The sequence below is a fragment of the Neofelis nebulosa genome, chromosome 11, assembly GCF_028018385.1.
Source record: "Neofelis nebulosa isolate mNeoNeb1 chromosome 11, mNeoNeb1.pri, whole genome shotgun sequence".
NCBI lineage: Eukaryota > Metazoa > Chordata > Mammalia > Carnivora > Felidae > Neofelis > Neofelis nebulosa.
In genome coordinates this window covers 78,954,616-78,969,194 of record NC_080792.1, presented here as the reverse complement: position 1 = coordinate 78,969,194, position 14,579 = coordinate 78,954,616, and the positions used below count along the sequence as shown (strand labels likewise).

Genomic DNA, 14,579 nt, shown 5'->3' with positions numbered 1-14,579 from the left:
CACATGTCTTACCCAGAGGCTGTTTCCAATGTCCACGCTGGATCTGCTTCCCTACACGGGGCCTGGAAGAGAGGTGGTGGGTGAGGGGCTGGGACCTGCCTGTAGACTATTGTCCTCCAAGCTGCCAACTAGGCGGGGCCAGGGCAGCTGGGCCTAGTGAACACACAGGTTTCTGGTGTAGACTGACCTAAATCAGGCTCCTGACACTTATTAACCATGTAGCTTTGGGCTCTCTGAGCCTCAGTTTACCCCTTTGTAAGGTGAGGAGATGGAAGCCTACCACCCCGCTCCCCAAGGTTGCTGGGAGGATTCCTATTAAAAGATCTCATGCACTGAAGGGCGCCTGGGTCCCTATGTCGGTTAAGCGTCCGACTTTGGCTCAGGTCATGATTTCATGGCTCGTGAGTTTGAGCCCTGCCTCGGGCTCTGTGCTGACAGCTCAGAGCCCTCTTTGGGTCTTCTGTCTCCCTCTCTTTCTGCCCCTCCCCCACCCCTCCCCCACTCTTGTGCATGCTCTCTCTCTCTCTCAAAAATAAACATTTAGAAAAAAAAGTTCTCATGCATTGACCTCTTATCCTCACCTATCCTATGGGGCAAGGGTGAATTTTATCCCTATTTTCCAGGTAAGGAAACAGGCTCAGAGCAGAGAAAAAGTGACTTGCTCAAGATCACACAGCCAGCAAGAAACAGAGCAGGGATCGATTCAAACCCAGGCAGGCTGACTGCAGAGCTCACATTTTTAGCTGTATGCTATAGCCCTGGGCACACAGTAGGCACTCAACTACTGTTGAGTGAGAGGGGAACCCTAGAAAGACCTTGCCTTCATGTTGGCACCATCTTCTAGGATGACAGCTCTTCACTGCAAACCACATCTTTTATTAATTTCCCTCCTCTCCAATCCCTGCTTAGAGACGCAAGCCCTCTCAGCAACCTCTCTCTGATGGATTTTTGGATTATCCCTACCTTGATTAGTTCCAGAGCCTCCTGGCAGAAGCGAGAGTTATTTTGGGGCCTTGATGGCTCCCTCTGGCTGCCTGTGACCTCCCACCCCCAGTTGCAAACACCTCTCCTGTCATCTACAGGGTTCATTAGCTACTGTTCCGGCTGCTCCCTCTCTGCCCCCTGCAGCTCTCAGCTCAGACTCCAGCCTCAACACCTGCTCTCTGCTCCTCTTCTCCCCTGCCCCACAGCCATTCCTGCCTTCCCACTCTTTTTTCCAGGTGAAGGATGCCAACCCCTTCCTAATCCTTGGCCCCTGACTTTGCCGTATAGCAGTGACCCTCTCTTCGGTTTGAGGATTTTTCCAGACTTGAGCAAAATCTCACACACCATTTGGACACAAATTTTTTTGGCTGGTGATCTGACTCCCTGTTCCTGCTGGAATTCATTCCCCGATGTCAGTCAGCCTGGGTGGGAGGGGCTCAGAAATTCCCGAGGGTAAATTTTATAGGATGCATATCTTGCCGCAATTAATAAAAAATTCCCAAGGGGGGGATGCAAGACCCCCTCCCCCCCCCCACAGTGTTATGTCACAGTGCGTGGGGCTGACGTCACAGGGACGGGGCGTGGGCTCTGCTGTATCTGTTCTCTCTGCTTCTGGCTCTCTCTTCCAGCTCTGCGCTCTGCCAGGGCCGCCCGCAGGCCTTGCTTGCTTTTCAAAAATAACTCTTGAGTCTCACTGAGGTGGGGGGCTGCTTCCTTGGTGTCCCAGGCTGTGTGTTAATCCTTCCAACGCAGGACTTCCTGAAGCCAGCTCTGGGCTGGGCTGGGGAGCTGGTTATCAGTTGTCTGGCTAAAGTAGTTCAGTTGCTGACATCCTGTTTTAGTATCCACAGCCTTCCAGGAAGTAGGGCAAATGAGTCCTTCCTGGTGCCTACCGAGTCATTCATTCACTCATTCATTCATTCAGTCAGTCAGTCAGTCAGCAAGTATGTATCAGTGCCCTTTGCCTGCAGAGTGCCCCTCTTGGGTGGCCTCTGTTGCCTTTCCATTTGTTTCTGAGTTATCTCCTTGGTCCTCTTTGGATTTCTACTTCCTTTGTAAAGTAGGGGGACTTTAATTAGGGTGGCCAGTCAGTCCTAGAAGGAAACAGATGGCATACTCAAATTGGATAATTTGAGGAAGGCTGAATAAAGGGACTATTTAGATGTCAGCGGGGTGTCAGGGAATCGCAAAGGGGTAGTTCATTCCTGGGCCAGTTGCAGTGTGAGAGCTCTTACCTCCCTAGGCCTGGCGGTCAAGGGAGCCTTCCAGGGCTCAGAAGGACTCAGTCAAGGGAGCCTTCCAGGGTTCAGAAGGACTCGTATGGAGTGAACCACCTTGAGGGAGAAGCTGTGACCTTCTGTTGAGGGACAGAGCCAGCCTGAGGTGCCCTGCAGGGAGGGAGCGGAGGAAGAAATAGCCTGACCTCTCTCTTCCCTCTCCCTTCCATCTCTTCCTCGGGGCTCCCCACTGGCCAAAAGATATAGGAGTCTGTTGACTCTGAACAGGTCAGTCTCCGTGGGCACAGAGCAGGCTGGGAAAGGATGGAGAGTGGTTCTGGACAGACAAATGGAAGCTATTCTGTTTCTCACCTACTAGTGGTTGTACTAGGTCATGTGGATAAATGCTCAAAAATGTCAGCTCTTATCATTACTGCTTATATCCGTTGTTCATCGGTGTGTAAAAATTCCCCCCAAAACTCAGTGGCTTTAAAAACCTTATAAACAGTTACTACCTTGCACAGTTTCCGTGGGCCAAGAATTGGGAGCAACTCAGCGGGGGTGGTTTTGACTCCCAGTCTCCCCTGAGGTTGCGGTCAAGCTGTTAGCCAGTCATCAGAAGGGTCCAGCTGGCTCACCTCCATGGCTGGCAAGCTGGCGCTGGCTGTTGGCAGGCGCCCTTTGTTCCTTGCCATCCAGACCTCTCCACAGGGCTGCGTGAAAAGCCTCATGACTTGGTGGCTGGCTTCCCCTAGAAAGAGTGATCCAAGAGCAGCAGGCTCTATGCGTTTTCTGACCTAGTCTCCAAAACCACAGACCATCATTTTGACAATATCCCATTTGTTACACAGGTCAGCCTATTCGCTGTGGAGGGGACTCCGAGCGGGCAGGAATCCTCCGATGCCTTCTTAGAGGCTGGCTACCACAGTTCGTAATACATTTGCTCATTTAATCCTTTCAAAAGTCCCATGAGCTTATCTAACAAAACAAATGAAATGAAACAAAATCCAACCAACAAAAACAAAACAAAACAAAACAAAACAAAATCCTATGAGGGAAGTATTGTTATTACTGTTGTCACTTCTCTGTTGGGGAAATAGAGGCACAGAAAAATGAAACAATGTGCCCAAGATTATGCAGCTAGTAAGTAGCAAAACCAGGAATTCAACCCAAGTGGCCTTATTTTAGGGGCGCCTGGGTGGCTCAGTCTGTTAAGCGTCCGACTTTGGCTCAGGTCATGATCTCACGGTCTGTGAGTTCGAGCCCCACATCGGGCTCTGTGCTGGCAGCTCGGAGCCTGGAGTCTGCTTCGGATTCTGTGTCTCCCTCCCCCTCTGCTCCTCCCCTAGCTCACATTCTGTTCTCTCTCTCTCTCTCTCTCTCTCTCTCTCTCAAAAATAAATAAATATTAAAAATTAAAATCAATTTTATTGGGATATAATTTACATGTGATTAAAAAAACAATAATGAAGTTCTAGAACATTTTTCTTCCCGCAAATTTTCTCATGCCCCTTTGCAGTCATTCCTCCTGGGCCCTGTTCTAGGCAATCCCGGATCTGCTTTGTGTCACTATTGATGGTTTTGTCTGTTTTGAAACTTCATATAAATGAAATGATACAGTATGTTCCCTTTTTTGTTTTTAAAGTTTATTTATTTATTTTTGAGAGAGAGACAGGGAGGGGGCAGAGAAAGAGAAGGAGAGAGAGAATCCCAAGCAGGCTCCATGCTGTCAGTGCAGAGCCCGGTGTATGGCTCCAACTCACAAACCATGAGATCATGACCTAAATTAAGAGTCTGAGGCTTGGGGCGCCTGGGTGGCTCAGTCGGTTGAGTGTCTGACTTCGGCTCAGGTCACGATCTCGCGGTCTGTGAGTTCGAGTCCCGCGTCGGGCTCTGTGCTGACAGCTCAGAGCCTGGAGCCTGCTTCGGGTTCTGTGTTCTCGCTCTCTCTCTGTCCCTCCCCTGCTCCTGCTCTGTCTCTGTCTCTGTCTCTGTCTCTCTCTCTCTCAAAAATAAACATAAAATTAAAAAAAAAAAAAAAAGAGTCTGAGGCTTAACCAACTGAGCCATCCAGGTGCCTCTTGTTTTTGTTGTATTTTGTTTTGTTTGTTTTGTTTTTTTGAGAGTGAGGGAGGAGGGGCAGAGGGAAGGGGAGACTCTTAAGCAGGCCCCATGCCTAGTGCAGAGTGCTTAATGGACTGAGCAACCCAGGTGCCCCAGTATGTTCCCTTCTTTTAAAAAAATGTTTATTTATTTATTTTGAGAGAGAGAGGGAAAGAGAGAGAGCAAGGGCAGGCAGGGGAAGGGCAGAGAGAGGGAGAGAGAGAGAATTCCAAGCGGGCTGCTTGCTGTCAGCACAGAGACTGATGCCTCGGAACTCAATCCCACGAATGAACCGTGAGGTCATGACCTGAGCTGAAATCAAGGGTGAGCCACCCAGGTGCCCCTAAACACCTGCTGAAATTTTGATTAGGATTGCACTGAATCTGTAGCCTCAGTATGGGGAGAAGGGACATTTTATACATGAACATGGTATGTCTCTTCATTTATTTATGTCTTTCACGTCTTTTAAGATTTTGTAGTTTTTGGTGTACAAATATTGCACGTGTTTTACGAACCGCATCCCTAAATATTTTATTTTTTCGATACTATTAGAAATGTTTTCATACATTTCACTTTCCAATTTTTCATTGCTAGTATAGAGAAATGCCTTTTTATATATTGATCCTGTATCCTTTCATCTTGCTAAATAACATGATTAGTTCCAAGAGATTTCTTTCTTTTGTGAATTCCTAGGATATTGTACATGCATAATCATGTCATCTGCAAATAAACACAATTTAACTTCATCCTTTCCCCCATTTTTTTCTTCCCTTCTTGTCCTGGCTAAGGACCTCCAGTCCAACGTTGCAGAGAAGTGGTGAGAGCAGATATTTTTGCCTCGTTCCCAGTCTTAGGGCTGACAGCGTTTAGACTTTCAGCATATGTTAGCTGTAGGTTTTAAAGATTAAAAAAAATTTTTTTTAAAGTAATCTCTTCATGGGGCCCGTCATGGGGCTTGACCCTGAGATCAAGATTGCATGCTGGACAGCCTGAGCCAGCCAGGCACCCCAGCTGCAGGTGTTTTGAAAAATCCCTTCAACAGGTTGAAGAAGTCCTCTTTATTTTGACCCTGCTCACATTTGGTTTTGTTTTTGTTTTTTAAATGTTTAGTTATTTAGAGAGACAGAGAGATAAATGATAAATGATAGTTATTGTTATTACTATTGTTAGTTATTACAGAGAGAAAGCATGAGCTCAAGCACAGGAGAGGTAGAGAGAGAGAGGGAGAGGGAATCCCAAGCAGGCTCCATGCTGACAGAGCAGAGCCTGATGCAGGGCTTGATCTCATGAACCATGAGATCATGATCTGAGCCCTGAGCCAAAACCAAGAGTCGGACACTTAACGAACTGAACCACCCAGGCGCCCCAGAATTAACCATTTTTAAAGTGAACAATTCAGTGGCATTGCACAGCCACCACCTCTATCCAGTTCCAAAAACACCTTTTATCACCCCAAAAGGAGACCTTGCACCCCATTAAGAAGTTACTTCCCATTCTCCCTCATAGCTCCTGGCAGCCATCAATTTGCATTCTTTCTCTATGGATTTACCTGTTCTGGATGCTTCATATAAATGGAGTTGTGCAGTATGTGACCTTACACATCTGGTTTCTTTCACTTAGCATAACGTTTTTGAGGTTGATTAACACTATAGCATGTGTTAAGTACTTTATTCCTTTTTATGGAGGAATAGTATTTCATTGTATGGACATAACACAATTTCTTTACCCAGATATATTCTTTTTTTTTTAAGTTCATTTATTTATTTTGATAGGGTGAGCATGGGAGGGGCAGAGAGAGAGAGAGAGAGAGAGAGAGAGAGAGAGAATCCCAAGCAGGTTCTGCACTGTCAGCTCAGAGCCCTAGGTGAGGTTTGAACCCATGAACTGTGAGATCATGACCTGAGTCAAAATCAAGAGCCGGATGCCTAATTGACTGAGCCACCCAGGCGCCCCTACCCAGATATATTCTTAACCACTATTTGATGCTGTCTTTCCATGTGCCAGGTGCTGTCTTTAGCTCTACAGATACAGCAGAGAACAAAGGAGAATTGGCCTTGCCCAAGTGGAGCTAAAGTCTCTTCTGGAACGTGGTATGTTCTCTGTCCATTTCTGATCACATTGGAGGCCCCATATGTTCCTGCTCATTCCTCTCCATAGCCCCAGTGTCTAGCCCACTGCTCTTAGCTGACCAGATAGGTTTTAATCTGGGAAAGCTTCATGGAGGAAGTGGCTTTTGAGCGGAGCCTTGAAGTTTGAGGAGATGAACAGTTTCCTTGAGCCGACAGTGATTAATAACAATAACTATCATTTGTCAAGCACATAGTATGTGTCACACACACTCTAATGAACACGTTAATTTCCCCAGGAGCAGGCAGCTAGTGAGGGGCAGAGGAGAGTTTGGCTTTGAACCAGGACTCACACCCCTAATGACTGTCTTGTACTGACTGCCTTTCCAAGCCTGGTTCCAGATTGGGGTTGGGGGTTTCTCTTCTCTGTATTCTATCTCCCCTGTCTTTCTTCTTCTGGGGACATCTGGATGGGACTAGAGAGTGGGCAAGCCTGGACTTGGGGCACCCCAAATCCTGGAAAGGACTCTTCAGATCTTACCCTTCCAGGTCCTTTGGACTTAGCCGAGCCCCGGGCCTCTGGGGGACCCTTCTGTCCTTTGCGGCACCCTTTCCTCCCCCAGCCTCCCCTCTTCTCCTTCCTTAGCCCCTCTAGCTCTTTGGGCTGTGTTGGAGTCTGTGGGGAAAGGAGCAGGATTTCGGCTAAATATAAACCAGGCTGTTCCAGTTTCCAAATAGAACAAAGGAGCAGGGTGTTAAGTTGATTTTTATAAATAAAGAGAGAGGGAGTGAGAGAATATTTTTTCGAGATGTTTAATAAAATCGCCTGTGAGAGGCAGGAAAATCACTGGGCTGCAGTGGGAGGGTTTGGAGGGGGAAGGGGTGAGGGAGGGTGGGGACTACTTTCTCCTTCCTGCTATGATGCTTGCCAGTGTCCTTGTCCTTTTCCTGGGACCAGGGAGAGCCGGTGGGGTCAAGGGGGTTGAGAGGCAGGGGAGGGACACGAGGGTCCCTGGGCGGTGGAGGAAGACAAGGAAGGCTCAGAATCATAACAGTTACTGCGTATCGAGCACCCACTGTATGCCAGGCCCTGTGTAGATGATGCATCATCTCACCAAATGCGCACAAGTGCACAAACTTGGGATGCTCGTCATTAGGCGCTCTGTGATCTAGCCCCTGCCTACCTCTCTGACCTCATCTCCTCACCCTGTCCCCCTGGCTCACTTCACTCCCACCATGCCGCTCCGACACAAAACCCACTCCCTTCCTGAGGCCCATATGCCTCCTCTCCCCTCTGCCTTGAGGTCTCCCAGCCGGCTCCTTCTCATTGTTCAGAAGAATCGCCATCACCTCTTCCCTGACCACCTTATCTGATGAGAGAGAGAGAGCTCACCCTCGCCCCCACCTCAGTTATGAGTGCATTGCCTGGTTTCATTGTCTTCATTCACACATCACTTCTGAAATCGTTTGCTTATGCCTCTCCTCTACTCGGCCAGGACGAAAGCCCCCATGAAGAAAGACAGAGGTTCTGTCTGTCTCATCCAAAGCTCCAGCACCAGGAGCCACAGCAGAGCCTGGGGCATGGTTGACGTTGCTGGGTATGCATTTGCTGAATGAATGGATAAGTGAATGAGGCTCAGAGAGGTAAAGTGACTTGCTTGAGCTCACACAGCAGGGAATGACAGAGCCAGAAGGGAGCCCAGATTTGTCTGACTCCCAAATGCATGCCCTTTCTACTACTTTACAAGGCTTTCAGCATGGAGGAAGAAGGGACTTACAGGGATGTCTCTGGAACCTGGGATTTGCCGGGGGAGGGGGGGGTGACCAGACACAATCCTGTAGGATCAAAGTGGGGGTGTCAGTGAAGCCAAATTATCACTATCCCCTTCGTCTTTTTTTTTTTTAAGTTTATTTACTTATTTTTTTTTTTTAATTTTTTTTTTCAACGTTTTTTATTTATTTTTGGGACAGAGAGAGACAGAGCATGAACCGGGGAGGGGCAGTGAGAGAGGGAGACACAGAATCAGAAACAGGCTCCAGGCTCCGAGCCATCAGCCCAGAGTCCGATGCGGGGCTCGAACTCACAGACCGCGAGATCGTGACCTGGCTGAAGTCGGACGCTTAACCGACTGCGCCACCCAGGCGCCCCAGTTTATTTACTTATTTTGAAAGAGAGAGAGAGCTAGGGAGGGGCAGAGAGAGAGAGGGAGAGACAGAATCCCAAGGAGGCTCTGCACTAACAGCCCTGCCAACACGGGGGCTCGATCTCACGAATCATGGGATCGTGACCTGAGCGATCAAGAGCCACACGCTTAACTGACTGAGCCATCCAGGTGCCCCACTATCACCTTCCTCTTTAAACAATGTGTGTGACGTATAAAAATTATTAAACAGACAGATCTTTGGCGAAGCTGTTAGTAGAGAGAGTTTCACTCAATATCACCCAGAGGAGAGCTAGTCTAAGCTTTGGGGGGTGGGGTGGCAGAGAGCTTCTCAGCTCAAGAAAGCGGAAGGGATGTCAGAGGAAGCAGAGATATTTTGCACCCCCACCCGCCTGCTCCCCTCCCCGCCCCCCCCCCCCCCCCCCCCGACAGCGGTATGCAGATATGGGGTGGGCTAGGAACACCTGGCCACCTGCACCCACCACACCCCCCTCCCCGGCCCTCACCAGGCTCTGCCTTTCTGCTGACACCAGATTCCGCCTCACCTGGCATCGGCACCGTGCGGCTTGGACAGTCGCTCTCTCTCTGAGTCTCAGTTCCTTCCTCCGTGAGATGGAGGTGGTGCAACGTGCTCGGTCACGAGTATGAGGGATCCTGCAACATAAGTCAGGCACCGACCTTCACACACACGGTAGATCCGCCGCAGAATGACTGAAGCTGCCCTTTTCTTACTTATCGTTACCTTTCTCTGGATCCCGATCTAGTTGAGCACAGGGACTAGCATTCCGTTAACTGAAGAGCTACTGTATGCCAGCTTCTGGGCGAAGCACTCCAGGTGGCGCATCTTGGTGAATCCCCATACTACTTCCACAAAGTAAGTAAGGTCATGATTAGCGTCATCATACTACCATAATATCCTATTATTATCATAATACTGTTATTACTATGGATGAGGAAGATGGGGCGCCCAAGGGGGAAGTGACTTGCCTAAGGTCACACAGTCAGAAAAGAGAGCGCTGGGCCTGGAATCCAGGTGGGCTCCAGATCTTGGGTGTTTCAACATCATGCGATCCTGCCCCTCGGAACTAAGAAACCAGTGGGCTTCCTAGTGCTCCAGGAGGTACAACCTGGGGTAAGTGGGGAGTGACAGGGTCAGAGGGGGTCCTGGTGAGAAGCAGAGGCCTGGCCTTGACGAAGAGGCCAGTGAGGGAGCCGGGGGTGGGGTGGTGGGGTTAGGGAGTGATGTTGCACTTTGAGGGGCTGTGGCTCCAAGCTTCTGACTCACTCAGAGCAGCTCGATTCGCAGCGCAGGAGATGCTATTTATAACCCGCAGGTTCTAGCAGCCTCTGGAGCATGGAGCCTTGCAGCTACCTGGGGCCCCTCTGCCCAGGCTGCAGGGCCAGGCGGGGAAGGCAAGTGGTGGGGGGAAGGCCACCAGCTGAGCCTCCTTTCTCTTTGCTCTGGACTCTCTAGTCAGCACAAAATGCACACACAGGTGCCCCGTGGCTCACTCTGGGGCTGTCCGGCTTGTCATCAGCAGAGTGCCTGGCACCTAGGACATGGCTGAGTGAGTGAATGAAGAGCAGCAGCTCTAGGCTTTTTTATTGGGTCAGATCGTGTCATTTCTCTGCCCCAAACTCTCCAGTGGTTTTTCATCCGGAGTAAAAGCTAAAGTCCTCCTAGTGGCCTACAAAGCTCAGACACCATCTGGATCCTGCTTCCTCTGACTTCCTACCCTCTCTCACACTTACTTCGCTCCAGAAGCCTCTTTGCTGCTCCTAGGAACACACTAGGTATGTTCCTGCCTTGGGGCCACCACTCTCTTTCCTCCTTTTGGGACGCTCTTCCCCCAGAGACCAGCGTGTCTCCCTCCCTCACCTCCTTCAGGCCTTTTTTTTTTTTTTTTTAATGTTTATTTATTTTTGAGACAGAGAGAGACAGAGCATGAACGGGGGAGGGTCAGAGAGAGACACACACACAGAATCTGAAACAGGCTCCAGGCTCTGAGCTGTCAGCACAGAGCCTGACGCGGGGCTCGAATTCACAGACCGCGAGATCATGACCCGAGCCGAAGTCGGCCGCTTAACCGACTGAGCCACCCAGGCGCCCCTTCAGGTCTTTGCTTAAATGTCAACTTCTTGTGAGGCCTTCCCTGACCGTTCTACTTAAAACTGAGCTCAGGGGCGCTTGGGTAGCTCAGTCGGTTGAGCATCCGACTTCAGCTCAGGTCATGATCTCACAGCCTGTGGGTTCGAGCCCCGCATCGGGCTCTGTGCTGACGGCTCGGAGCCTGGAACCTGCTTCGGATTCTGTGTCTCCCTTTCTCTCTGCCCCTCCCCAACTCATGCTCTGTCTCTCTCCATCTCTCAAAAATGAATAAACATTAAGAAAAGAATTAAAAAAAAAAACTGAGCCCGTGCAGTACATTCCTTATTGTTTCTCTGCTCATGTTTTTTCTCCATGACAGTTCCATTATCTAACATACTACATGTATTACTAGTTTATCCTTTCATTGTCTCTCTCGTTCTATCAGAATGTCCATTGCAGAGGGTAGGAATTGTTGTCTGTTTTGATCGCTGCCTCACACCTAGTGTCAGGAACAGTGCCTGGTGCATATATAGTGCTCAAAACATTTTTGTTGGGGCGCCTGGGTGGCGCAGTCGGTTGAGCGTCCGACTTCAGCCAGGTCACGATCTCGCGGTCCGTGAGTTCGAGCCCCGCGTCGGGCTCTGGGCTGATGGCTCGGAGCCTGGAGCCCGTTTCCGATTCTGTGTCTCCCTCTCTCTCTGCCCCTCCCCCGTTCATGCTCTGTCTCTCTCTGTCCCAAAAATAAATAAAAAATGTTGAAAAAAAAAATTAAAAAAAAAAAAACATTTTTGTTGACTGCATGAGTTCACTGAGATTTTCTTGGACTTGCTGGGTGAGCTTGGGCAGCTAACTTCACCTCTCTGGGCCTCGGTCTATTGGACTCAGTGGCCTCCCATTTGGACAGTCCTAGGGCTCTATCCCTTCAGCCTGACTCCTGAGGATTCTTTTCAGAATACTTGCTAAAAGGAGAGCTGCCCAAGGCCTGGCTTGATATTTTTCTCCCAGACTCGACTTTTCCGTGCAAAGTGTTCAAGCCTGGGAGCGGGTGTGTGCCAGCACTCTCATATCTGTTAGGGGTTCTGAGCAGATGCCTTTGTGTGAATGAGCCTCAACATGTATTTGGGAACCCGGCTGAGATAGGACATTCCAGAAAAATGTCAGCACAGGTCCTAATCCTGTCTTCCTGCTTCTTTTTGGTTTCAATGGAGCAGAAAGTAGAAATTTCCAAGGGCATGGCAGACCCTTCTTGAGTCAACTGATAGAAACACCTGCTTCTCTGGAGATGCAAGGAAGAGGCTTGTTGACTGTGAATCCCTATACCTGTAACAGGCTGTTTCCACTTCCCCAGGACCAGCTGTGAGAAACCCACAGTAGAGCTTCCCACCTTCCAATGAGGGAAGCCCACAGAACTGCAAGCTTCAATGGGGATGCCAGGCCCATTTTTAGATCTCATCTGTTCTTAATGGGAGATGGGTCCAAACTCTCCCAGGTTTCTAGAATAATCTCTGGCAGGTCTTCCTCCCTCAGCTCCTCAGGTCTCGGCTCAAATGCCAACTGCTCATGAGGCCTTCCCTGACCATTCTACTTAAACCTGTGCCCATGCAATACATTCCTTATTCCCTTTCCCTGCTCAATTTTTTTTCATGACACTTGCCATTATGTAACCTCCTGTATATATTCTTGACGGGCTTTGGAATTTATTAGCATCTCCTATTATACACTATCTTTTAATGACATGATCTCTTCTGCTTTGGTACACCCTAGGCCTACCTAGTGCAGTACCTGGCATCTGGTAGGCATGACCAAATTTTTTTCTAGAAAAGTTAATTTTCAGGGCACCCAGGTGGCGCAGTCAGTTAAGCGCTGGACTCTTGACTTCGGCTCAGGTCACGATCCCCAGGTTTGTGAGTTAAAGCCCATGTCGGGCTCTGTGCTGACAGCTCGGAGTCTGCTTGGGAGTCTCTCTCTCTCTCTCTCTCTCTCCCTCTCCCTCTCCCTCTCCCTCTCCCTCTCCCTCTCTCCCCCCTCTCTCTCCCTCTGCCCCTCCCTTGCTGTTGCGTGCACTCTCTCAACATAAATAAATAACCTTAAAAAAAGTTAATTTTCATAAGTAATGGCCAGAGGGCAATACTGTCATCTTACAGATGATGAAACTGAGGCTCAGCGGTGACATGACTTGCCCAAAGTCACACAGCCAGGACATGAACCCCTGAGGTTCAACAGGGAAGGAGAGAGGGCATCCCTCCCTTTACTGTTGAAGGATGATCAAGGACATAAGAAGACTTGGTGTCTGGGAGACAGAAAATGGAGTTCAAATCCGAGGATTGTCATTAGACAAGTCCCTGGTTTTTGCCACACGAGCTTCCGTTTCTCCATCTGTAAAACGGACATATCAATCCCTACACTACTTACACAAAGGCATTGGGAGTATTCAGTGAGATATTTTAGCCCAGTGCCTGCTACTGGGCTATGCTCAATGCAACCCAACCCCACCTTGGCCTCCCAAGTGACCTCGCAAACCCCTCTCCTAATTCTGCCAGCCCTCAAGCGGGCCAGGTTGAATTGCCCCAACATCTGGGCTAGGGAAGAGAGATCCCGTGAGGAACACTTCTCGGGCGCATGCACAGCTTCTGCATCACGTGGCTGATACAAGTGGGCAGTTGTGAGGTGGGAGGAAGGTCATGACCCTGTTGGGATAAGTGGGGCCGTTTTGTTCTCACCTCAGCTAGAGGGTCCTGGAGCGACTGTAGGTCCGCTTGATGGGGAGGGAGAAAGCTAAGACCTTCTTGAACCTCAAAGGAGGTTCTTTTGGCCTTTCCATTTTTGAGGGAGGCTTTGGCAGGCCCCTGGGGCGAAGGCAACCCCCTCCTAGGGAAATGGTAGATCTGGCCCCCATGAGGCTGGGCAGCCCCGCTGAGCAACCCTTCCCCATTCGTTGCAACGGGGCACAAATGAGCGTTCAGCCCTTCTCTGGTGTTCGGCACTAGGGATGCAGTGACATAGGCCCAGCTGGGGAGACAGACATTCCCTGGGAAGTGTAAACTGAGCAGAAACCAGAGGGATGAGTATGAGTTAGCCTGGAAAAGAAGGGAGAAGAAGAGGTTGCAGACAGATGTGGGAACAGAGGTCAAAGGCCTTCAAGTGGGAAGAAGCCTGGCTGGTGGAGAGAACTGAGGCGGGAGCAGTGACAGTGTAAAGAATTTTGGACTTGATCCTAAGCAGTGGGAAGCCAGCGAAGCTGAGGAGTAATATGATCTTTAGAGTCCTGCATTGAATGTTTTTGCTTTGCTTTCTTGTTAAAAAAAAATGGATTTTTAATTCATACCTGCCATTCTAATTTTTTTTTTTTTTTAGAAGTAGAAAATAAGGGAACAATGGAACACGTATATACCTCCAGGATTAAATATGCTAACAGATGCAAACTTCCTGGCATTCTATATGTGGTCTATAAATGGTACTTCCCTTATCTTCCCTCTAAATTCTATTCCACAATTTTTCCTATTCCAGGAGCACGGAAGGAGACCAATCTTCCCTACAGACCAAAGATAAATTTCTTTTGAAGTACTCTGGATGGACAAAAAATCTGTTCAAAAGATCAAAGCGTGATTATTTTGCCAAATTATTATTTGAAGAATACGCTCACCATGATCATACAACTATTTTTTGATTTATGGAAATACAATTGGTATTCAACTTTTTAGGAGTATGTTTAGCGTGTAAAACAAGAACAAATTGCATGAAGTAAGAGCCCACGTCTGTGTTGTTTCTCACTAAGATCAGCACCTTTCTGGCCACCTAGTAGGCTTTTGAATATCTGTGTGATTGATTTCAATACTGGAATATGTTTTCTGTTAAATCTCAAGGGCATCAGTTCTGCAGTTCTCCCTTTATAGTTGTTAACATGAATTTTGATGACACGAAAAAGCTTGTTCTCCGAATTATATTTAGCTCATACAAA

At 48.8% G+C, this 14,579-nt stretch overlaps 1 long non-coding RNA gene across 1 annotated transcript in view; it reads left to right on the top strand.

Annotated features, from left to right (window-relative positions):
• Window positions 1-14,579, top strand: part of LOC131489220 (uncharacterized) — a 27,919-nt gene extending 13,340 nt beyond the window's left edge. Inside the window, exons 2-3 of the long non-coding RNA XR_009250435.1 lie at window positions 6,309-6,394; window positions 14,129-14,579. This is a non-coding gene — a long non-coding RNA (uncharacterized LOC131489220). The remainder of the gene's footprint in view (window positions 1-6,308; window positions 6,395-14,128) is intronic.